This window comes from Accipiter gentilis, chromosome 15 (genome assembly GCF_929443795.1).
Source record: "Accipiter gentilis chromosome 15, bAccGen1.1, whole genome shotgun sequence".
NCBI classification, from domain to species: Eukaryota; Metazoa; Chordata; class Aves; order Accipitriformes; family Accipitridae; genus Astur; species Astur gentilis.
The window spans coordinates 6,930,303-6,956,948 of NC_064894.1; the positions used below are offsets into that span (position 1 = coordinate 6,930,303).

A 26,646-nucleotide genomic window follows, 5' to 3' on the forward strand; every position below is an offset into this window, starting at 1 on the left:
TGACAATTTACAAGAAGAGATAATTGGTATGAGGCACATGGGATTTACAGAAATTAATTCTTTGCCCTACAAAAAGTTTGTCCTTCAAAAAAGTCAGTGAGAGTGTTCTTATTAATTTGAACAGAGGAAGGATCAAGACTACTGACTTTAAAAGTTAATATGCAACTATCTAGAGTTAATAAAAGAAAGTAAGCCATATTTTGGCAATTAAGAGCTTTATTTTCAGTGCAACTCACAAAGGATAAGAAACAAAGAATAGTTTTCTGTCAATCAGCTCATACTAATTATGAAGATTACAAAAAGGGTGGACCAAGGTTTAATGGGTCAAATTCTGACCTCATTTGTCTTGACTCTTCTGAGTTTAAAGAAGTTACTCTGGATTTTTGTCAGTCTAAATGAGATTAAAATCTGATGTAGTGAATGCAAAAGAAGTTGTTCATGATACACAGAAACCTTGTTCACAGGAGACATGGTTTAAAAATAGGCCCTTAAGAGTACTTTCCCTCTGCTATATATTTTAAAGTCATCTTACAAGTGTAGTAACTACACCTACATCTTCCCAAGTGGAAACATCCTGGAACACAGTTAGGGCTTGAGTAATTTAGATCGTCTGATGTTTACCAAGCAGCAGGATAAGGTAGATGTTTTGCAAGACTCTGGAAAAACTTTTTCTTCATTAAACTTTAAAATATCTAGAGATAATATTTAAGCCTATACATGTCTTATTCCCCACTTTAACTAAGTGATGCCACAGTAAATACAGTGAGCAAAAGAAACAGTCAGGATAAATATCACTGTATTTAATTAAAATACTTTCCGTTACACAACATTGTGTTCTACTGAAAAGCCCATGGGATTTTGCCACTGCCTTGAATAAAGCTGGTATTTCACTCACAGCCATCACACAGGTACATCAAAAATGCTCCTAACCACCTGTTAGGCTGATGAAAGAAGCAGCTTTACTTGCAGACTTTGCCTCACTAGCGTCTTTAACCTAACTGGGCTACAATAACATCACAGCCCTTTGCACAGCAGGATGCCACTTGGGCTGTTTTTTCCATGCCGGTTGTTGAGAGTTTTAATCACGTGCACTAAATAGAATCATTTTTGTTTGTTACTCTCAGTGCAGTAGTACAAAGCTATTGATTCTCTGTAGATTTGTTTTGGAGAAAGCCTCTCAGCTTTCCTTGTTCACATACCCATGCCCCCTTTCCCCAGACGCACCACGGATCAGGGAACCAAACTTAGCAGAAGGAAAGCTGAAGTTTTCTTTGGCAGGTTGGCCAAGATACCCTAACGACAGCTTTGACGAAAGTCCCCATCTTCCCAGTGATCTACAAGCCTCAGTTCCCAGGACCCTCAAAGGAACAGCCAGGGAAAACAAAGAGCTTTCGAAGCTGCTTTTCACTCCCTTGCAGTTCCAAGCTCCAGCTGTCACACTGGGGATAGTACAACAAAGGGCAAGTCCTTCTGGACGGACAGTCTGGTGGAGCACTGTGAAGGACTGGCTATGCACAACTTGTCAGAAAAAGACACAAACTGAAGGAGATTTTGACAAGCACCCTACACCCCACCAGCATCACTGGAGAAGGCTTCGGGATGCATGAAGGGGTACCTACTTCCCACAGCCCACAAGCTACCATGAGGGCAGGTGGCGTACAGTGGCTTCCACTAGCAAATCAACTATTTGATGATGACTCTTATTGTCAGAAATGTTTGTTAGAATAACAGTTCCATTTAATTTACTGTCAGGGCCCTGAGGGTCCAGGACCCCATGCCAGCTCCCCTGGGGCCATCAGTCCCTGCCCCAGCATCGCCGCTCTCCAGCTGCCCACAGCCCACAGCCCTGCCTGGCCATGGGCCCCACCACGCTGGGCCCACTTGTGGGTCCACAGCCTATCCCGGCCTTGGTCCATCCCCAGGGAAGTGCCTGATGCTTGAGGCTGGGGTTGCCCCCCAGCCCACTAGTCCCATGGGGATTCCCCCTGCTCCCACCCCCCAGGGAGCAGCCTCCCATGCAGTGCTCTGACATGTATTTCCTTAAGTGTGTATCTAATTGCTTGTAATCACAGCTGGGATTCCCCTTTGCTCTTGCTTAAGAAATTGCTTGTATTTTAAAAGCTTTTCATTTTCATTGATCTTCATCTGTGCATATATTGGCTTAAAGTTGTGCTTCTCTTCTCCTACAGCGCATTACAAAAGCTCTTTTTTCCTTGTGCTACAGGACAGAGAAAAGCTAAAAAAGAAATTACTGAGTTTATTCCTGGGAAAAGAAGGATTCTAGAAAAACGAATGCTCCCCCCCCCAACCCAACAATGCCTCCTCCACACTAACAGAAGCATCCTACACTCCAGTGATCGTGGCCCCAAGAGCTGGGATGACAGGCTTAGCACAACTGGGAAAAAGTTTCTGTATGAAGCTACCCTTGAAACTTGATTGAACTATAGACTCACTAAGGATTAAAAGTAAAACAGCTAAAAAAGATTGCTGTTACAGTCTTAAGAGCTGGGAGTCAGGAGTTTCCTGGAGTTTTCCAAGAAGCTATGGCACAAGGGACCAGGGGATGCTGGATTTGGCCAAATATCCTTTTCTCTGTGGTCCTGGGAGGTAGTGAGATCAGTTGTCCCTACATTCTCTTCTGCTTTCCAGTGGCTCTCACCTACAGGAGCACTCACTCTGCAGAGCTAACTCCAGGCAACCAACCCCCTGAACAATGCCATTGAAATTTCTTAAAGACAACATGTGAATGCAGTTGAGACTTCTCCAGGAAAGATTAATCACATACTACACAGTGTTCATAGAAATTTTCTCAGTCATTGTTGTCAAACAAACTTTAAAAATGCCAGACCCATTTCTTCCATGATTACTGTCACAAATCTAATCAACTGCATACTGTGCTGGCTGAAGGTCTGAACCAAATCATAATTTTCATTGATTTCCCAGCTTCTGATTAAAACCCTAAAACCTTTCATACAGCAATTTCAATCAATAACTTAGGAAAAAAACTCATGTTATTTCTAACAAAGATCCCCATAGAAGATTTCAAAACCTTTACTCAACCTCCTAAATATTTGGCACAGCACATCCTTGCAAGCCTGAAATTATTACTCCGTTTGTTATGGTTTCTTTTATTATGCTATTATACAAGCCTGTTGTACCTTTTCATTTGTAGCACATTACCTCAGACTTGTTCAGGTACAAAGATGGACTTCTAGGATGATCCAGGGAATACAAAACCTTTCATATGAGAAGACAGAATGAAGAGCTTGGCTTGTTTAGCTTAGCAAAATAAAGGCTGTTAAGGGATTCAGTTGCTGTCTATAAATATATCAGGGAGATGGGAGAGCCATTTAAACTAAATGACAATGTTGGCAAGGAAACCTATCAGAACAGATTGGCCAGAATTTAATTTATGCTAGAAACCTGAAACAGGTTCTCACTTGGAGCAATGAGATTTGGGAACAATTTTCCAGCTGGAGTAACAGCAGCAAAAATCTTAACTGCACTCACAGTGGAACTTGATAAGTTTATGAAGGGGATTATAGAATGGGATTCCTGCAATATTAGGACAATAGATTTGATGACCCATTAGATCCTTTCCAGTCCTGTGTTCCTGTATAAAGCTATAGAATATCATACAGATTCTGTAACCTTCAACCATGCATGCTTCAGAACAAGATATGCCAGCATATTTTATGTTTCAAGCTATTTAAAAACAAAACAAAACAAAACAAAACAAATCAAAAGCCCCAACCAAATAGTTCAGTTTATTAACTGTATTTGTTCAGGGTGGTGGTAAAACTTAAATAATTTTCTCTCCCTCAGTGACTATAAATTCAATAGGACCCAAATGTATTACAAAATAAACATCTTTTACATTCAGTTGCCCATCACTGAAATTCCTAAGATTATTGATAATTAGTTCAACTTGTCCTCTAGCACTGTTTAAGGTTTATTACAAATTTTATACAATATTTTATCCATGACTTTAAAACCTTTGCTGCTGAAGTTCAACTGTTATTTACGGTATTCTGCTCTAAGCTATAAATTAATTAAGGACAAGTACATTTTTGTGCTAATGCATTTTATGTTGGAGGGTATCCAAAAGATATAGCCAAAGGAACAGAATTTTGATTGTTTTTCATTTACTTTGGTCATAGCATGGGTTGTCCACGTGAGAGGAAAGACATTTTGTTAAAAACAGAGCCATTTGTTTTTGGAGATACTTTATAGAACTTTAATTTTTTTATGGTTAAAAGATTGCTTATGCTGAGCTTGAAGTAAAAACCCATGAACTTCTACAAAGCAGAAAACTTCTTGGGAAAAAAAAGAGTTTGGAAAAAAATCTACTTTCACCAAAAGCAGTAAAATGTTTACACAAAAATCAATCATTTACAAAAAGTATTTATTTCTCAATGCACACACATACACATACACACACACAGAACCCCCCCAAATGGGATGAAACTATGGCCATGATGGAACTATGCGTATTTTCACTTTCCCGTAACTCCTATTTGAAATTTTGATATAAATATTAGCACGCTATCTTCATATAAAGTGTACTAGCACAGCCAAGGCAATTTTAGTATGGACATGCCCAAAACATTACTATAAAATACAGGTAATTAATAGTATCTTAACCTGATTCACTCCCACCTAAGATGGCTTCATAAATATAGTAACAGTTTTGCCGGTTTTGTTATTAGCAGTTTGCTTTCTTAGCCAGTGAAGTTAAAAATCTCTCACCAGTTTCTTGGGAACAATGCTAATTTCAGCTCTTCAGATTCAGCATTAGATGTGCAGGAAGAAAGGATCCAGTAGAATGGAAAACATCTCTCCACTGTCATCAGTTAATGGGTGGTTTAGGACCTGAATTACCGACTTCTAATGTCTTTTCCTACCGTACATAACAATTCTTTTGAAAGCATCCTAAGCTTCTGTCTTTAATCAAACATGGTGAAAAGAACCCATTTACATATGTGTTAGTCTACATAGCTTTGCATGTATTTTTTTCATTTTAATTTTGTTGCCTTTTGCTTTTAGCATATGCACATTCACTCAAGTATTGTGAAGGAGCATCCATCCATCCTCTCCAGCCTCTTCTTATGCAACATCCTTCCTTCATGCCTCCTTTACACTTTCTTCTCTCAACTAAGCAATCACAGTTTCACTTTTGACTCTGACAATGCTAGTGATTTTCATCATAGCCTCAGTTTCTATTCCCATTATATATTTTTAAGGATTCGGTCAGAAGAGATACGCATTTTTCAAGTTCCTGATTTACCTCAGCAGTCCACATGATGTATATACATCAAAACAGTCTTGTTTCCTCCTTAAACTGCTACTTTTGTCACAAGCGAAAATACTCCTTGACTTGAACAGAAACTGTCCATGTGCTCTGAACTCTTTCAGGAACAAATTGGTCATGAATAAATGGAGACTGATGAGTTTTCAGAAGCCTGATGTTCTGAAACATATTTTCATACATGGGGGGAAATGTCCTCACTATTTTTAAGAGAAAACTTGATCCATATTCAAAAGAAAAGTTATATACTTCCTGACACTAGATTCTGAATTTACACATCAGTAATTCAATTTTTTTTTTCAAAAGGTGCTCCTTTGATTTGTCAACATTTATTTGCCATCAGAGTGCTAATTCTTAACTTCTGTGTCACCATTGTGTGATGGTAGGCCAGGGTGCTAGTAAACAGGAGCCTGTATTTTCTCATGACTTCTCTGCTGTTTATATGGAATAAATTAGTGGTTGTGGTGGGATTCCTAACAGACGCTTATTCACATAACAAAAGCACGATGGTATCTTGTATGCAGATCCTGTGCAGAGCTGCCGAACACTGACAAGGCAAAGATCATGAACTTATTTCACAAGTGAGTCAATGAAGAAGTGTCAGGCCCCTGAAAAGTGTCTGAGAAAATCCTAACGGGCCACATCATTTTGTTCAGGTTTGTTTATCAGATACAAGAGATTACTTCACTAAGGAATCTCCAGCACTGTAGGTTTTAAGTCTCCGTTATGACTGGTTTAAGTATAGTAGAGCCTCCCTAAGGACTGCTGGTTTCTGTGCTCCTCTGAAATATTAGGGAGGAGCAGTCTAGGGATGATCAGATAGTTTATGGTACTAATTCTAGATCTATACCCCTGGGCAACAATTTCATGTGCAGGTTTTTTATTCATTTGCCATGAGAGGCAAACCTGTTCTCAAGAATCTCGAGTTTTATAAGATCATTTCTGTGCATCGCGGCAGCTAGAGAGTGTTTGCCTTCACCCTTCCTCGCTCGTCTGCAGCTCGGGGAGCTGGGCTCTGCAGGGCTCCAGCATTGGCTGCCTCTCATCCTGGCTGTGTCTGGGAAGGAAGCTGGAAGGTGGGTGACCTTGGAGTCTTTCAAACCCATAGAGTTCTAGTAGAAAACCAGTTTGTGCTCCTGTCATGCCCTGGCACCAGCTCTCTTTGGCTGGTTATTTTTCCTTTACATGGGCTTTGAAGCAGTCTCTGCCAACAAACAGAACGGGGTGGTCCTTCACACACTCAACAGCAGATCTGCAGAAAGCCTTGTCCATGGATGCAGAAGTTAACATGACTTGGAGGGAGACAGTAGAAATACTTGGAAGGAATACTTATGATCTCTAACCAGATAAACCATATCAGGTTCTGACAATCTCTTAAACTATAGCTGGACAATAGCTGGAGGCAGGGACAGTGCTTAGGGGAAGTTTCAAATCCTTGTCCTGCACTTGCTTTCCCCTGCTAGCTGCTTTCAGCCACTAGTTCGTGTGTTGGTTGGTTTGTTTGCTTGCCCAGAGCAGAGCACAAATGCAGTCCCCAGCTGCCACAAATTATGCTGTGGAGTTGCCTGCAGCTGACTGAATTCCAGGAGTCGGCACAGAAAGAGTGCAAGGCTTAAACCTCACCTAGGGAAAACTAGGCGGTGGCTTACTTCTCTCTTTTCATCTGATTGCATATGACAAGGACATGGAGCTACAACTGAAGGACTTGATGCTCAGCTATTTTAAATTACTATGGCTTGGCTGGGGCCCTTGAAAGCAGGCTTCTTTACCCCACTGTAGTTCTGACATGAAAAACGTATTGTTATCTCACTGAGGATGCTTTTATTGAATTGTTTTGAAGGTATATGTTATGTTTCCTTTATTGTCCAAATGTGAAAGACTTCTATTTTTAGAAGAAAAACTGTAATCCATGCCCAGCAACAACACAAGCTAACTGTATCCTCAGCTGAAGTACACAAAAATCATAATATCTCCCAGCAGGTGCTCTGGAACTGGCTTATGTTAGTCTTAAAACACAAAAATTTGTTGTCATTACTGAGCAGTTCAAATGAGAAAGCTGTTCCTGCAAAACAGTATTTAATGGGCCTGCAAATAAGAACAGAACAGCAGGGAACTGCAAAATGTTATCTCCAAAGCACTTGCCTCACCCTTAAATCAAATCCAAAATCAACTCTTCCTATGGACAGAAAGAAGGGCAGAGCATGCTGTTTGTCACTGGGCATGTGAATGAGTTGCATGCCATGGTTCAGATGTCACAGCACTCTTTTCAGTAATATTTTTAAGCTTTCAGTAATGCCTCAAGTACCTAAAATTAAAGGTGAATATCTTGAACGGCAAGGTTCTTAATCTTACATATATTTAGAGATTTATGTTTATTAATGTAACAGTTGTTCCTCAGAAACTTTTCCGCTGAATTAGTGCTGGAGTTGCAAGTTTTTAAACAACCTGTATCCAAATTTTTGTTAAGCCAGAAAGACTATTTAAGATAAAACTACTGGAAACATAAATTACGTTTTCAGAGATGCAATTTAAAACTGTATTGAATTGCTTCTTAATTGCAGAATAGTCTGATACCTGAAATAATTAGCAATGTTTGTGGTGCATGTCACAACTAAAATTCCACATAAGCATATTTTTTAAAATGATCTCTTCTTTCACTTAGCCATTTTGTTCAAGAATCTCCTTCTCATGGATGAGTTGGTAAAATATGCATCACTCAAAGCTCTGTAAAGAATGCAGCCTCTGCTCTGCTTTATGTCAGATGATTTCATAGCTCTTGGAGAAAGATTTGAACAGGGATGTTGGCAGATAAAAGTCCTTTTGGTTTGCTTTAAAATTGTGATATATTCATTTCTAATTCTAAAAAAAGCATGCATTGTACACAGGGCATTGGAAACTTATGCAAGAAGAGGGGGGGGTCTTTTTTACTTCATGCTAACACTTCAGGACAGAGTTGCCTCTCAGGTTCTGCTTCACTAACAGGAGGAACAAATCCTGGGGCTCTAAGGCACCAGCACTGTCCTTTCACAGGAGAGGAGGGCCAAGGGATTCAGCCAGCATCAAATCTTTATGAGTTGCTGCAAACCCCAATGCTCTACTTCTGCATGGAACAGTGTAGAAAGCCCTGCATGGCCTGATGTTCCCACTACGTAAAAGTTGTGTGGTCCATTCTGCTGAAGCCAAGAGTTCAGAGTAGTTATTTGAATTTCTGGTTGGTTTGTTGGCTGTTTATGGATTAGCCATTGATGCATCAAGAAATTCTTATTAGTCTCTTCTCTGACAGAGCTTAGAATTGCCTGTATGAGTTTTTTATGTTATTCATTGAACTGCTGTTCAATAAAAGACAGTCCTCCAAAACCACATATGGTTAAAATAAGCTTTTATTACTGGCATGTTTTTCCTTGCTCACGTTTCCTTTTGAAAAGGAGATAGTCCTGTGAAACCCTGTGCACAATTGTGCCTGTAGCTCTAAGCACTGTTTGTCCATGAGGAACTAAGAAGACCCAATGAAGTGTTATTAGCTTTGACTCATCTGACCAAAGTATCATCTGCTAGGCTCATTAATTACAATAGTTCAGGTGGAAACATTGGTCCCTGAGCTTTATTCAAATTATCTGGGTTTGCTGTTTTTTTTTTACTCATCTAATGAAAAGAGAACAAGGAAACAGACATTTGAAGCAGAACAGTAGAAAGCAAACAAAGGTGCGTGCAGAGGAGAAACTAAAATAATGCCTAAGGAACCAACTCAAAAAAATCAGTTTAAACATGTGTCACAAAATTTTTTCCAATGCTAGAATTTTCCAGCATTGGAAGTTCAAAATATTCTTGGAAAGCAGTCACTCTATCTGTAATCTTAGAAAAGTCTGATTCAATAATAGTAAAATATATCTTTATAACGCAGAAGGGGTTTTATGTGATTGTTCAGCCCAGGCATTTGATGTGTTCAGATGAGTATGAAATGAGGGTTATGTCCAAACTAGTAGATTAAACAGTGCCAGGGCTTGGTCAAAATTTTGGCAGGGACTAACCAGTGGTCCTCCTGGAATGGTTCAGGAATTAGCCCTGGCTGGGGACCAGCCTAGTCAGGGATTGCCAGCTTGGACATAGCCAACCTGTCTTGAAGGCTAAGAAAGTTTAATAATGTAGGTATGACCAGCCAGTGGCAACTGGACTGAAGGTCAGAGAATCAGCATTAGCATTGTCTGATTTCCTGAAAACAGACATAGCCAAAGTGCCACCCATAAATTCTTGACAGTTTCTGTATGGCCGTTGCCACATTGCTTTCAAACAAGGATAAAACTGTGAGAAGTGGAAATGTGTATTGCTGCTCTAGAAAACTGCAGCAGAACCACAAAGCCCTGATTTTTGAGAGGAGAGGAAGCAAATGAGAAGTACTCAGGCAGATGGTACAGTCAGATGGAATGAATTCGTGAGGGGGAGTGCAGCAGAGAGAAGAGGAACAACAAGCATGGTAAAACTATGGGAATAGCAGCTGCCGTATCTGTTTCCACAAAAGTAAAGCAGGTTGAGCAAATTGCCTCAGGAGCCTGCCCTGTGCCCAGATCCAAAGGGAAGAACTAAGAAGACAGCTTTTCAAGGAAGTGTAGTGCCATGCAGATGGGTGAGGGTGGACTCTGCACTGTTGCAGTGGTTAGAGAGGGATCAGAGATTATCACTTCCAAGGCTCACAGCTGGAAGATCAGCTGAGGTGGACACTGGGACCCAGAGAGAAGCCCAGCTCGCCTGGCAGGCAATGGTGAATGCCAAACAGAGCAATGACACAAATCTCGGACCACAAAGAGACATGAACTGAGATAATTCTGATTCCGAATGAGTCAGCTGAAGATCCGGATAAATTCCTAATAAAAGCATATTTACACTGGCAAAGTGTCATTGCAATTGTTGATTATCCTCTGCTTTCCCGAAGGCAGTGTTTCTATCCCACGGCAAGGGTGATGGACAATACCTATCACTGGCAAAGAGATCCTGACTGACAGGTACAAAGGTTTCATACAAGGGCTTGTCACAGAGCTATTCCTTCCCCGTGTCCCTCCCTAACAGCACGAGCAATCTTGCTGTCCACACATTTTTCCCCACTGTGGCATAGGCTCTGCTGAGGAAATATTGTTGAAACAGAAAAAACAAGAGCCTTCACCTCGTTTCTTGCGCTGTAGTGCTGTAGCATCAGATGAATAAGTAACTGTGGGAAGATTATTGCTTAACCCTGTAACCCTGAGATGGAGGTGCTTTCTGGAAATGGCATGTGCATAAGCCAGCTGCAACAGGCAAGATAGGAGGAACTGGGACAGCACCAGCATGTGTAGGCTATTCTGAGAAGTTAGCTACAAATCTCTACCAGGTACCCTTGGTGCAATACTTTTTTTCAGTGGCTCTTAGCCTGGCATAATTTTCACAGGGATGGCAAAAGTCAGTTCACCGCCACAGAGCAGTTCCCTGGCTGAATTTCAGTAGATCACTCTGGAACATGGAGACATTAAAGCTGTTCAGCAAAATGGTTATGGGATTGTTTTCACATGGGCAAACAACAATTTTCTCTCATCTCATTCTTGGAAATGCTCAAAGCATTCTAGTTGAAACTTCCAAAAACAATTCAGACTCAGCCAGACATCCAGCCTGAACAACTGAAGTTTGGCAAAGCTGTAAACAACTGGGCTTCATACAAGACTACATTTTTTAATGAAAAATGTCAGGCAAACTTAGATAGGGGTCTTCTTATCAGCTGGTTCTGTATTATGTCTTCTCTTCTACATCCCAGCTTAACATCACATTGGTAAGTCAACTGGCATACCTGACTTTTAATATAGCATGTAGTATCTGCTCACATTTATACTTCCCCCTTTCATCTATTACTAATTCCCAGTTGATTAGCTATATTTTGCTAACAAAATGGCAAAACTTGAGACTAACAGAAATCCTTGAAATGCTTCTATTATCAGAGTTTCAGGTTATTTTCTAGATCAGAGAAATCTGTGTCAGCCTCACAAAAGTATCTGGGTGGAACATCTTGATTTTTCCCAGTTTTCTCATGACTTCAAGGAAGGACTCACAAAGAAAAGCAACTGAAGCAGTTGACTTAGATCAACTAGTTCTCTTTCTAGAATTAAACAGATGAGACTCAGAACGTGCCTGTTGATAAGACTGCTTATCAATAAACCCATTCCTTCCCTTCTGTATTCAAAAAGAAGCCTTTTTAAAGATGCTAAAAATAAAAAAAGAGGTTTTATCAAATAAATTAATATGTTTTTGTTTGTAACTGAAACATCAGAAGTAGTGTCTCTTCTGACTTTCACTACCTTATTCTCAGTGGATTTCACGGTTTCTTAGAGAGTACCTGAAAAAAGGAGTTGGTCATGATTGGTGAGCTGACACACAGCACATTCTCAGAGATGCCCTAAGAAACTTCTAAATATTCCTTACAATAGTTTCAGCCAAACTTGCTAAGTTTTTTCCTTTATTTGATCTGCAAATGACCTCTTTTGGCAGCACTCTGAAAATATACAAAAATAACATAACGTCTACAATTTATGTTTTCCTGCCTGCAATGCTCTATGACAGCATTTTTAAGGTGAACCTGACAGTCTGCCAGACTTTTCTGCAATGTCCTTGGGAATTTTGACCTATTAACTACAATGGAGTTTTAATGCAAGCTTTTTAAGGCAGGCTTGTTTCCATAAAGAAACTGTTTTGATTTTAGGGGTTACACAGTTGAAATGCTACTCCTCAGAGCTGGAATCCAGAGGATCCCAATGAACTGTATGACAGAATTGCAAAGTTTTGCATTCCTTGAGAAGCTTGTAGAAGGACAGTTGTACAAAAGAAGACAAAATAAAACAAAATCAAAATACAACACTAGGTATTTCTTAAACTGTCAAAGGCTACATAATCTAGTATCATCACTGGACTCAGAGAAAACATAAGTTCGATGTTTTATTTATAGTATAGTGACACGATATTATTTATTTGTACTGGTAGATTTCTTTTTCAATGATGGCTTTGTGCTGGCTTAGGTTGTCTCTATGGAGAGAAATGGGAAATTTGAGGTTAATACCAATATTCTCCAGCACTTAAATCAGTTCCTGTGGCCTAGAGAAGGGCCGGGACACCTGGACACTACCTATAAAGGCTCAAGGATGTGCTTTTCTCACTTTGCCCCTGGTGTTACAGTTATGCATCCGTCCTGCTGCTAAGGCTTTGCCCTTTGGGGGTTCCCACCACAGGGGGACTGGAAGCAGGACAGTCTGATTAGAGTTTGCAGCTGAAATTATGCTGGGTAATTTCTTCTAGTAAACAATTCATCTCACCTAAAAGCATGGGTTTGAGTACAGTGAAGCAGATTTGGGTCAAATTCAGTATGAAGTTTCAGTGAAACAAAAAATGAAAATGGAATGTATGAACTGCAGAAACTGCAAAAGTTCCTTTTGCTATTTCCGATCTTTTTTTTCCCCACACTAACATCACAAGAAGTCAGAGGTACTATCAAAGTGAAGCAGAAAAATGATGAGAAAATGGTTTCTCCGCCCTCTTTTTCCACATATCCAAATTCCCTGTCAAAGCCCAGCAGTGTTTTAAGTTCTTACTATACACAAAGAAACTGTTCTTCAAATTGTCTGCATGATGCAAAATGGGTATTTGAATACAAATGAGTAAATTTTGGGCCACAGGGAGTAAGAACAACTCCATGATTTTGCATGTAGCTTCAGGTCTTCCCAAGTGTCAGCTCTTGCTCTGGTGAATATTTAAGTATTTCATACAAAGTAGACATTTTTTTTTCTGCAAAGAGAAAAGCAGTCATCTCAGAATACCTTGTATTTAAAGTATTTTCCTGGGAGTTGGAAGACTGTGTTTTAATCCCTATATTGTAGCAATAAAGTATTCTAACCTTTTCCTTTCTGGGTTGTTTTGGTTTTTTTTTTCATGGTCCCAAACTCCCACTTGTCTTCCTGTTCTTTAAATTTTGCTAGAAGAGCTCCATAATAAAAACAGTATTTTGCAGTCTAGTAAAATATTTAATCCAAACAAAACCTAGCATGCCTTACTGTAAATCCTGAAAAAATATAGCAAAGCATTTATTTGTTTTTATTTTTTCAAGTCAGCCATCAATCAAAAAAGTACATATATATGCACAGTCTTAATCATAATTAATTTTCCTGGGAATTCCTCGGAAAGACTAACTGAGCAATGCCTCCTTCCCACTTTTCTCTTTGGGTCTCTCTCTTATTTGTTGGCTATTTCTGAAACCTGTCCTCTACCACCTTTTTCTCCTCGCTTACAGCTTCAGAGGTTTAGGGGCAGAACTGGGACCACTGTGAATATTCTTGTTTTCTTTCTGGGAGGAGAACAGTGCTGCATTTCTGAAAAGTTCCTTTTGTGGGTGAACCACCACAGTATTACTGAGTGATTATTACATGAAAACTTTTATGACCAAGAAATCAAAGCCTGATTCCTAGGGGATTATACATTAAGATGGATCAAATATTTTTTTATATTGACCATGTTAACAAATATAACTAAAACAAAGATATAAGGTGACAACTAATATAAAATGTAAAATACCAATGGACATATTGCATAGCTCTATAAGCAATATTATTTTTATTGCCAGATTCAGGTGCCTATTTTCTGACAGCATGGGAGAGGAGATGAAGGGAAAGAAGAGGAGCTGTTGCTGTGCCATTAGCAACCGTGGGACGGCTGATGGACTCCCCCAACACATGACCTGACTGCAGCCCTACTTCTGCTGCTCCATTACAAGTGACCAGTGTGAATAATTGCATAGTGACAGAGTTGCACTGTGTGCAGGTAAAGCCACAAGGAAGGCAGCATTTTCAGTCTGAGTAAGGGAGCCTTGACATAGGGTTGATGTTGGGGTGAACTGAAATGTTATCTGTCAGCTGTAGCTGTCAGCAAAAATATTAAAGAAAGAGCAGCTGCATCATGCCACAAGCAAGGGAGTGGAGCAGTCGTAGCTCCAAAATAGACTTTAGAGTCAGACAGAGTTTTCTTTTAATGAACCCTAGTAATAGTCATGGACTGTTTATTTTCAAACCTGCTTTGAGCCAGTTGATAATGCTACTGCTTTTAAAATGTTTTAAACAAGTGCTTGAGATGCAAGTAAAGAAGAGCTATTTAGAATAGGACTTACTGAAAGGTATGTTACTATTCCTATAAAATGTAATTTTTCCTACTAATTATTTTCAGCTTCTGTAGCTTTAAATTTACCCTCCCCATTTTAGTGTATAAGTGCTGATATAACAATAAAATTGATATGACAATAAAAAATCATAACCATGTTTCTCAGCTGGAAGAAAAATTATTGGCTTATTATAGCTTCTGTAACATTTATTCTTCCTTTTCAGAACATTTAATTAATACGATACTAAGCTATCCTGAAAATATTTATTAAAGAATAACATCTTACAGTCTTTTTGGGTTGCCATTAGAGAAAATAATAAGCAGCAGTCTCTTCTGGATCTCGAATTCCAAGATAAATGTAATAAAGCTTGTGGCAGGGTGTTATTGTTTACTGCTTGGAAAAACTTATGCAACAGCAGAATACTGTTCTGATGTTTGAGCTGCTGCTAATGAAGTACAACCAGACAGGGTACATTGCCATGAGTCAGGAAATCTGGATGTTCCTGGACAGAGGCCAAGGGAGCTTAGACACATCAGAGATGTGATGTATATGTATCCTCTGGGGGGAGATACACTGAGTTGTTTTCAAGCATCTCAAGCTGCCTGATTCAAGAAGCAACCAAATGACCACCCTGAAATGAAGTTACTAGCTCTCTGTTTCTCAGAGTCCCTTGTTTTTACACCAGGAAAACAAGAATGAAGTAGGCTGTCCAGGGGAGCTTAGAGATTAGATATTTGGTTCAGCCTTGAGACAGTAGGTCCAAATCCCTGAGGGTTTAACTTTGTTCTTTCACCATAAAAAGAAAAAAGAAACAAAAAACCACAACACAAAAAAAAGAACAAAACAAAACCCCCTAAATTAAAAATAAACCCTGATGTGCTACAATTTGCTGTGAGACTTTAAACAAACCTTTTGACCTCATGGTCCGCTAAAGAATGGCATGACTTTTTTGTAAGAGAAGGGGTGCTACCATTTTACATGTGGGGAGAAGCTCCACTCTCCACAATGCTAAATTGTTTGCTGAAATGCTGCTATATTTCTGTACAGCACTATGGTACGTATGCAACTCCTGAGCATTTTTTCAGCCTTTTGAGATGTTGTTACTGTGGGACCCTATTTTTCCAGTGATATTAACTGGTCTCCTAAAGCTAGTTGGGATCATGTAAAAGGGTGCCACTGGTGTTTTTGCTTTCCACTCGCTCCCCTTTCTTGCAGCTTAACTTAACGAACCCAGGAGACTAATTTTTCACTCTCCCCTACCCTTTTTTGGTAGGTGTGTTTTCCTTATCTTCCCACAACTCTTACCTGCATCATGCCCCAAGGGAGGATTAGAGCTTTCACTGCCTCTCCCAGCAGAGCAGGACATGCAGAGCAGTTTTGTCCCTACGCAGCCTGTGCTGGTACACCCAGGTATGTGGGTGGCTGCCTGGACTTCCACATTTCACACCTTTTATCAGGGCAACCTCTCACAATAAAGACCTGACCTCCCTTTCATGAAATCCAAGGAAAAGTCATCTATTACCCCATTCTTTTCCCCCCGGAAAGGCTCTCAAGTAAACTAAGAAATATTTTCCAGACGTCCTACTTTGATCTGGCCTGGTTTTGGGCCCGTCTTTGCAGTTGCTGCTGCCGTTACACCGTGGCAGGGCATGGTGTGATGGACCTGTGTTGCCTTTGATGGTGTTTCAACAGCTGCAGCTGCAAACTTTGGCCTGCCTCTTCTGTGTTGGGGCACAAATGTGAGCGTGGGACTCTGTCCTGCTCTCGGACCCATTGTCCCTTCTGTCTACTGGCATTGCCAACTGCACATATTCAAAATATTGAGATAATCTTCCAAAGTGTCAGTCTTCCTGTGTATCAGGAGATTTTAAAGCAATACATCATGGCATCAGATCATCTAGAGCTCATAGACTTCAACTCTCTTGAAGCCATCAGGACTGTTTCTTTCTAATTTTCTCTGGTTTTAATTAAAGCTGAGAGTCATGTAATGGCAACCTAATCCCTAGGGTAAAATCCTTAACAAAAATCTCGGTTGCCAAGAGAGTCACCTGAGCCGCCACTGTTGCTTTAACAAAGTGGGCAGGACTGGAGACCCTGGCTACTTGCTGAGCCTGCAGGACACAGGCAGCACCGCAGGACATTTCTGTTTTCTAGGCACTCTCTCTTTCCCCAGCCAGTTTGTGGGGTTCCTGTGACCTCTCCCAGCCCCACAGTGGCTCCGAGGCTGCCCCCCCAGCTAATTTGGGCAGTCACCACCTGCGCACCCCTTACCTCAGAGATCCTTTTTCCTCCAAGCTGTTTTTTCCCCAGCAGCCTCCTCCTTGTACCAGGCAGCTTGTCCTGAGCATTCCCAAAATAACAACAAACAAGTTCATAAGCTGACAGCACCATCTTTGCCCTATGAATTACTTCTTGTACAACTGAACCTGAGGGAATGGTCTTGTTTTTCCTGAAACATCTTAGTATTTGCGCTAGTTTGGTTTCTATTTTGGTATGGTTTTGTTCTTGCAGCTTCCTGGTCACATCTCTGGTCCTCCTCTTTCCTTTTTCTGCTGTGCTTTACCAGTATGGTTGACTTTTTGCTACCCACAACTCAGGGCACAGCTATGCTTCCCTCTGGGGAGCTCCTCTAAAAATACATATTCTTGTCCTTCAGACTAATTCGACTTCTTTTCCTACTTCTCCCAGCAGAATCTGGTTTCCAAGGAGGGCTATTTAAGTCTCCTTATTCAAAGCTGTTGACATGATGTTCAATACTGCAACATCTCAGGGTGTCAGAGTCACTACTATATTTATTCTTGTAACATCCCAGGTGTTATTAGAAGTGTAGAAGTAAATAAATTGCAGAGTGTCATACAGGGAGTCACTGATGTGAAAGCCAGCCATTTAACCAGCCTTCCTCTCCCCTAGTAGGATACCTAGCACCTCACATTTTAAGGTAACATGATTTGAAAGGGATAAACAACAAAATTCAAACACAGCATGAAAATTTTGGAGAGGAAACCTGAATTTATCAAAGTATTTCTGATTAATAAGCAATCCATCAGATGTCCTGTCACTCTTGCAGCCCATTCCCTGCAGTGCGATTTAGTATTTGTTTATACAACTAATGCTGGAAATATCTAAATTAACCCTCCCTTTGTGCAGTTATGCTTGCTTCATTTTTAGATACTGCCTTCTTGGAGAGGTTTTTTGAGTTGACAGTGGTATACTGTAGAATTGTTCCTTCTCTACTTATTTCTTAAAAAACCATTACAAAATATTGTGTTGTGTTCACGCTATTCACCGAAAACTTATGTAGATTATTCAGTTTATTTCTGATATTTTCCTGTGTTTCCTTTGTGCTATCTAAGCTTAGCTGTCTATAGCTAACATCACGTATTTTTGTAGCACTTCATTAGTTCTCAAGACCTATGGTGATACAGGTTGTGTGATTGGAAGTGATACTGAACTACCTAGTATCACTGCAGGGAATTTGTTTTCTTGGAGCCAGGCAGCTATGTCACAGTCGCACGTCCTCCTGGGGCCCCCAAGTACCACAGCAATCCTGTTGTATATTTCCATTTACAAATAGATCAAATTCTGTATCAAAAGTACTTACACTGTACCCCCTCCATCTTTCTAATAAAAAGCTGTTCCAAAATAATTTGGAGTTTAAGAACATGTTCTCTGAAAGTGGGAAAATCAGTTTAGTTATTTTTTTCTCCAACCTATAAGCTACTTTTAAAACGACTGCCTATATGGATTCAAGGCAGGGTAGTTAAGGATGCTGTTATCTGGTTAACCCGTGGTTTAGAGGCCCCTAGCTTTAAAACACCAAGCTTCCTGGCCTCCTGCTGAAGCACTTCTTGTCTGTCCTAGCCCGTTCTGGCGCCTTTCAAAGCATCATCCCTTCTTCCTAAATCTCACTAACTTTCTGACTAACTTAACCCCCACTGGAGCATATGGCAGCTTTTTTAATTAAAAAAGCTGCAAGAGTAATTTTTATGACCCGTGTGTGTGTGCAAGTCATACTAGTTCCTCAAGCTCCTCTCTGCAGCGAGTGCTGCCTTTGCTCTCGATGAGTACAATGGGATCTGAGACCTCTGTATTCCACCAGCTGTAAGGATTCCCTAGCCTTTTTCCACTCATCTCTACTGATGATGACAAAATTTTATTTACAGTATCCAGTTTTAGGAACATTACTTGCTGATTCATCTAAAGAGAAGATGAATACCCGTCTTCAGTTGTTATTCTTAATAGGTATGAGAAATCCTGTATGGAAAGACTGCCTGCCACATCCCTTTGAGTGCCACAGGGCCACTAGTTTATCCTTGCTTCATGCTACAGTAATCACCACCAGGTAAATTTAGATGCTTCCACCACCAAGGGCTTTTCTAAACCAAAAGAGCCTAAGCTGCTCTCAGGTTAACCAGAACTCCATCTAGGAATCCTGTTTGCCATATGTGTATCATGCTCTGTTCCTGATTAGGATACAATTGGAAAGAGATGTTCAGTAAGAAAAGTGAACTCAGCAGTGGAAGCAGTCTCCAGGGTTTCCTTCCTCAAAAGCAGCATCTCTGTTTTCCTTCCTTATTTGCTTATTATTTACAATCTCAATGCTAGCCTTTCAGCTTACTGGACTACCTGGAAAGACACAGATAAAATATACTTAACCTTTTTTTCAGAATTCTTTTGCAGAAAGATGGCACCTTAATGGCATCCTAATTCTAAATGTTTGGCTTTCAAATATAATGTGGCAGGGAGGAAGAGGGTGTGCATTCTAAACGCTGGAGTAAACAAGGATAGAAAATTACATACAAGATTTTTCATTCTTATTATGCTTATTTGAGGATATAACACATCAAACATAACAAAATAATAAAAAAACCCCTACAGATACTGCTTCTTTTGCAATTTTGGAAGTGCCAAAGGCCTGTGATTTATGTTACTATCAATTGTCTCTTCAGCCATCTTTTATTCAGCATATGGAGTTTGATACACTGATTATCATCACCGGCAAAATATTCCTCAGCCAGCCATGTTCAAAACAGATTCTGGTTCTATAACTCCGTAAGTGGCACGTCTCATTGAGAGGACATGCTACTGTGACTCTGCCTTTTACTATTTGCAATGTGATGCCTTTCGTGACCCGAATTCTAGCTTCTGGCTCCTGCTACTTGATGCGGCAGTGGTTCCCACAGCCAGCTGCCCCGTAACACGTAGTTCCTCTGGCACTCAGGAGCTCTGTTGCCATGTGTGTCCCTCCATGCAGAAGGGACATCTTGTTCTGCACTGTTTGACATGCTTGAGGACATCTAGCATGGCATCGTTCCCTTCCTTCTGTCTCCTGCCCAGAGTCAAAAATTGGAATGTTTATTTTTTTCTCTAAAGAATTTTATCAGATTGAGGAACTGAAATCCTTATCTACTGGAATAAAATTTGTGGTTTTTATTGCAGAAGTCCTTGGAGAAGAATAGAAGGAGGAGAAATAAGACACTATAGAAGAACTACTGTAACCTTTACCTTAAAAGTTAGATCCAAGAGGTTTTGTGATTACAGATGGTGGGACAAGTGAAATTTTGGGAATAAGCATGAATGACAGACATAGGAATTGAATAGCTGTAGCATGCGAAATTTATGCTTTTTTTTTTTTTAATTTTATTCAGCCCAACACCAAACTAGTCAAGGTTAACCACATGTGCTTTGCCTTACATTTATGTCCTTGCTTATGGCTTTTAAAGTGATAATTTTCAACAATCTGGATTACATATTTTAAAAGTAAGAATGTTCTTTGAGTCACATAACTAGGTAGTGTGAGGTTTTATGAATATTCTATCTACTAGATTCACAAATTTGAACTTCAGAATAAATTGTATATGTTTTTCTTTAGTGTATACTTGTTGTCACAGTAACTGCAGTTTTCCCAATAAATGGAAATTGCATCGTTTCCTTAGCATTCAGGTTATTGCACTGAAATAGCACCATGAACTCACCACCACTTCTCCCTTCCTGTTGTCAAGCTAGATCTCATTTAGTTACAGGAACAGGCACTAAAACAGGTTAGTTTAGATATGTGCACATTAGAAAGCTGAAGCAAGTCTGCTTAGCCCCATTACATCCTATGACTCATGCATGTGTGGGAAAGACCTTATTTTCACAGAGATCTCTTAGATAAACAAGGCAAGTTGGCAGCAATTCGATTACACTGATGTTAGCAGTCTCCTGCTTTCTGTTGCGTTCATTTGCTTTATATTTTCTGAAAAATGCAAGCAGTCTGATAAACTCTAATGAAAATTCTTGTACCAAGAACACATGAGCTTTCATTTTCAATTACTTTTTTTTTAATAGAACCCTTAAAACCACTTTCTAAAAATGCTTTTCTGTTATTACAATAAAATCCATTTTTTCTCATTTTTTTGAAGTTTGTTAGTGAAGCTGTAGCTCTTGCTATCCACAGCCATAACGCACTAGTTAGTTAGATACCTCCCCCTAACCAAACATACAAGCCTCTAGATACTGTGGACTTCAGATAGAAAATGGATTTAGCCTTCAAAATATTTCTTCTACATATGCACTGGAACAAACTTTTGAACAGCATAAATCACAAAATATTATACTGTTTGACACCATTTCCCCAAAAAGGAAAAGCAAAGAAAGCAACCCTTACTGTATTAAAGAGCTCTTAAAGTATATAATTCAAGCTGGAAAAGTTTATTGCAAATTCATCGAGGTTTTTGCTCTTGTTCTGAAACCCCACCAGTTTATATTTGAATGAGTCTGGCCACATTATAGATAATTAAGATTTTAATTGCCATTTTATCAGCTTTGAAATGGAACTCATTTGGACAATGTACAGCAATCTTTTAGATTCACACACCCCTTTGCTTGTGTCAGCTAACAGCAACTAGATGGGTTGCCCATTTAAGGGAAAAAGTACAAGCTCCAGCCTATTTCCCTGTACTTCGCATGTGTTTGTCCCACTCCTTCAGCAACGCATTCTGTAATGCCAAAAAGCATTTCTTTTCTTACAAAAGGCACACACACGTGTGCACACATACGCATATTTCTGATTAAGTTTCAGCTCTTACAGAGCTGCAAAGTTAAGAAACTGGATGTTGGAATTCTTCATTATCTACTCAGTTCTCAGCAATTTTCTATTAAGTGAGGGAAAAAAAGCAATGCCACTTCATTGCCTCAGAACACTACTTGCTAAACAGCCCAGGATAAATCATGTATTTTAGCAGTCTTATATCTATAGAAGAATGATTTCAAAATAAAATGCAATTACGCTTTTAGGATATATGCTTTTAATTGTAGAAATTGTCTCTTTCTCTATATTTGTGACGTGTGTAAACCATTTTGGAGGAGACCACAATCTATATAATCTTACATATCATCTTTAGAGCTAGCATTTGCATGATTTACTTGTGGAAAAGATTTTGATATATAGTCCAGCCAAAGCAGAATGAGAATGAAAGGGCAAAGCCATCTTAAATTAAAAAAAAAAAAAAAAAAAAAAAAAAAAAAAAGCTGCCCCAATCTAGGAAGACTTTGTATTTGCATTGATATTAGTACTTATTTTGCTATGATGGTAAGAATAAAAAGTAATACAGAAAGTGCAGATTATCTGCAGAAGCTGGAGGAGTAGGTGAAAAGACCCAAAATAAAAGGGAAAATCTAATCAAGTATCCAGAAAGGCAAAATTTTCACAAATACATTAGGCATCACACAATCTTCAACATGATTAGAGACTCCCATTATCTCTCCTGAACAGGAAATAGGCATAATTGTTCCTCTTCTTTGGACACGAATATCTCAAAGAATAACTACAGGACTGTGTTATAAAGGCTTTATTTTTCTAGTGTCACTAACTTGGTACAAATACTAGCTACTAAATGAGAAAAAGAGAGGTTAAGAAATTTTAATTCTTTACAAAATAATTGTTTCCTTAGTTATCCAATATCCTCCAATATCAAGAAAAGCCTCTATTCCCCAAATAATTCCTGGTATTCTGTATAAAATTAGGAAACAACTTTCATTAGAAAATACTGAAAGAAATGAAAAGAGAAAAGGCTAAAAATGAAAAGCACCAGAATAAGATGATGAAGCTGAAAAGTATAGGTGTTTGTGCTTCTTGTAAAGAAATATTTAAACTTTGCTATACAATGGATTATCATTATTTTATCACATACACTATTTTACCTTTCTAGCTTTCAGTTCTTATCTTAGGTTTTATATACTAAATATTTTTGGTGAAGTAGGAAGATTATAGCTCTCTTTCTCCAAATGGCAATTTAGAGATGTAGAAGGACAAAAACCCTGCCCCCAAATTCAGTTTCTGTATTAAAATAGTATGGCAAACTGCAACAACAGACCTTGAGAAAGGAAGGGAAGAAACAGGAAATTAGAGAAAAAGTAAAAAGTCTCTTAGGAAAAAAATTATTTGGACAGGAATATAGATGATCCATTTTGTTAAGTGCTCCTGAAGGGACTGGAAATTTATCTGTTAATTATTGAACATTAAGACCTGATCTTATTAAACTCAAAGGAAATCTCACCCTGAATTCAGTGGCATAAACCTGGCCTCTGACTCAGTACAGCTCTGAGGCACATTCTTAATTTATGCCTGGGGGCACATCAACTGAGTTAGATGTGATTACCAAAAGCCTTAAATTAAGCATGTGTGGAATCTGTGCCAACAGAAAGATCCTGTATCAGGAGGAGTTTTACTGATACACCTGTATGGAAATAGCTACACTGGTGAAATTGTGACCCAGAGGAACAAAACAGGGCATACTAGTAAAAGTAGGTATTTCCTGATATGCTTTCTCCACAAGTTGCTTCCAGGAAGCACAACTATGTCTTCAGGAGTCCTACCTTGGTCGACATAGCCGTTAGTAGACAAGTTCAGTCTTTCCATGACATTAGTGTCAGGTGCTACAGAGAGGCACCATAGAAAACTAACAACTTGTATGTCATTAGGCCAATTTCAAGCTTACTAAAGCCAGTAGCATAGAGGATGGACTAGTGAACACCAGAGCTGAAGGTCAATAGCCTACCAGATATGAGCAGGAGGAATATGGGAAAATCAGGCAGATGTAGGCAGAGACAGAACAGTGCTAAGCTTTGAAGATGAATTTCAAGTCTTTGAATTTGGTGTTAAAAAGAACCAGACGTTCTATAAAGAGATTGAAAGACTGAGGTGATGACAAAACACTCAGTTAAGATGATGACTTAAGCTGTGGCTAGATTGGTTAAAAGAGGCCATAAATTATCATTTTGCTGTAATGAAGGTGAAAGAACAAGCCATAGGCAGCATCTGGAATTGGATTCAGACTGGGAGGAATACACAGTCTTTAGCACCATGAAAGGCACCATTCATTATACAGTTAGGGGAATATAAACAAAATCAAAATAATACATAAAGGGGAAAATAAATGGGTATGCTAAGTCTACTGGTCTTCCAAGAAAATCTCTACAATGGAGTGTATCGCCAAAAGCTAAATTACTTTGTGATTTGATATAAAATTGAGCTTGGTTTCACTGTAGTCATTAGTAGAATTGGCTATTCGTCAAATATGAAACCATCTGTTGAATAGCCACATTACATATTCCACAGATTTGGTTGGAAAATCCCAGAGCCTCTTTGTGGACACCTGTTGAGCAGAGTAATTTTAGCCGCCTCCTCCATTTTGAAGTAGAAAGGAAGACAGATGTATGTAAAACCACAACTCCATGTGTTAGAGTTAGAAGTTGCTATCAGACTGTTCAAAAGTCACTTCATTTGATAGCATTCAGGCTAATAAATTTGCCTTTTGCTTTTATTTATTTTATTTATTGTGCAAGAAAAGTAAAATTTTATAACCACACATTATACTGAGCAATAACTAAAACCCAAAAGCAGTCAATAAGTAGGATAGCATACAGATTTTGTCATCCCTATGTATTCAGAAGGTCAAATTTGCCATTTCTTGACAGTTTATTATTTGCCAATTAACTCAGTCAAAATACGAAACAGTAATTTTCACTCTAATGTCAAGATGACAAAAACTGTTTTAGTTCTCACTGTACAACCTTCTTATGAAAAAATAACTTTCTCAGGATATACTTATATTAAAAAGTAATACCAAAGTTTCCTTTTGAGATTTAGGATACCATAGTGCTGTAGTAATTCCACAGTAATGATTATCACATTAAATCACGGCCACCAAAAAGTATTCCTATCTAATACTTAAGTGGTGTACCCCTTGCTATGAAATAAAATGTAAACTATATTATCTTTCCTTTTAAGAATTTTCCTCCATCCTAGTACTTAATTTATCTTATTGTTTCACAGGCAGTTACATTCTCAGCCACGAAGTCAAAGTTGCTTCCAGAGTATTTTGATTTCATCCAATCTGTAAGCAGGTCACTGCTAAGATGTGGTATTGATGTCATTTATATAGTATGCAGGGATGAAACTAGAATTATTTAGCTAAAGCAAGACCTTCTCATCTTCCTGAGGCAGTCCCAGAGTCCACAGGCTAAGCGTCAAACACCACAGACAGTCTGCGTAGACTCAGTCAGTCCATTCCCTCTTTAGGACAAATATTTTTCATCTGAGACAATTCTACATAAATCTGTGAACAGGGTTTTTGCATGGGTTAAGTGCATTCTTTAAATCTTTGCCTTCATAACTGAATTCATACTGCATATGAATTGATAGTACATGTTTTAAAAATTCATGCATACTAGATTTCTTTTGTTTGGAGAAAATGGCTTTAAAAGATGGGGGGGGTGGGGGAGGGAGGGGGGGATTCATTCTTCAATTGACCAAACAGCTTTTGTCAGTTTAGACAAAAAGTAAGTCCTACTAAGCAATTCCTCCCTTAAATTACATGACCATTATGGGACCATAGGATATGCATTTCCAACAGACAAACAGGCTTCCATTCTGCTGTCAGGGTAAAGCATCGGAGAACTGGTTTCTCCTTTATTTTGCTAAAAGAAACACACACTGACGCAGATTAAGCACACTTGGGTACAACAAACATAAGGTCAGTCTTTAGGATGGTTGCATTATACAGCTAATTAATCTAGCAGAGATTAATATTTGCTCTATGTAAATAAGTACAAAAGGAAGAACCAAGAGCTGTTGTCACAAGGATAGTACGAAAAGCACCAGGTGTGCCTGTGTGCTAAAAGTTAGTAAGGAAACAAAAAGTATAAATGTGCTTGGTCACAAAGTATTCAGTTAATTCAGTTACTGAATGGCTATTTCCTCTTACTTATAACACAGGCTGTCACTGTTTTTAATAGTTGCTAGACTATCACTGGTAAGGGATGATATGTATTCTATTCTTAAATGTTGGTCTGTTGTCTGTCAGCATGTAAGGACATATAAGCAAAATACATGTCAAAATCTATACCGATTTTTTCATATTACTACTAGCTACTTGATTTTGCTCATTCTAGGAAATACAAAATTTATTTAAGCCATGTTTTTCTGTGATGAAAGCGTAAAAAAATAATCTAAAACTGTTAACCCAGCTTTCATCTACTGATGTTTCAAAATTATGCAGAAGATTGTTCACAGAAGAAAAGAGACAATAGTAACTACAAAAGAAAATAACTTCTTCTAAAAAGAATGCATTGAAGTGGTTAGCTCAGTCTTACCTGTCAGCAACACGAACCTAGGAATATATCCTTTACACCGCAAGACTGCAATAGCTCGTCCCACAGCACTACCACAGCAGTAGACTGATCCAGCCCAGGAGAACACAAAGAGAGAAACTTTTCCCACTTTTCTAGGTCTACCAGCAGCTGAAGTAATGAAGGAAATGGGGTAGAGAACAGAAGACCAGAGCTGCTTCTCGCAGAAATCCCAGGCAAGAGAAGTAGGAGGTATACTCTGTCTGTGTCTCACCCAGACTTTTGTTTAAAAGTTTTTTCAACTGTTGCTAGGTGGTGTTAGGCTTTGGCAGTTTAGTTCTCAGATTGTATTTCCCCTCTTCTGGTCTCTTCACACAGTGTTACAGCAATGACTTTGTTGAGCTCAGCTCGCTTGTGCTATATTTAACCAGTGTTCTCAGCAAGTCAAGCCTGTCAACAGCTGAGAAGTTTGGAGCAGGCTTTGCTGAGTTCCTCAGCTGCTGAATTATCAGTGGATGTAGCACTGCACAGCCCAGCTACTACATTCACTGAAAGATTGTGGGGAAACTGT

At 39.1% G+C, this 26,646-nt stretch overlaps 1 protein-coding gene across 4 annotated transcripts in view; it reads right to left on the minus strand.

Moving 5' to 3' along the window:
* Positions 1–26,425, minus strand: part of FILIP1 (filamin A interacting protein 1) — a 109,761-nt gene extending 83,336 nt beyond the window's left edge. For all 4 annotated transcript variants that reach the window (XM_049817774.1, XM_049817776.1, XM_049817775.1 and 1 more), the window contains exon 1: positions 26,100–26,425. The gene's annotated coding sequence lies outside the window, so the exon portion shown is untranslated. The remainder of the gene's footprint in view (positions 1–26,099) is intronic.
* Between the last annotated feature and the right edge of the window lie 221 nt (positions 26,426–26,646).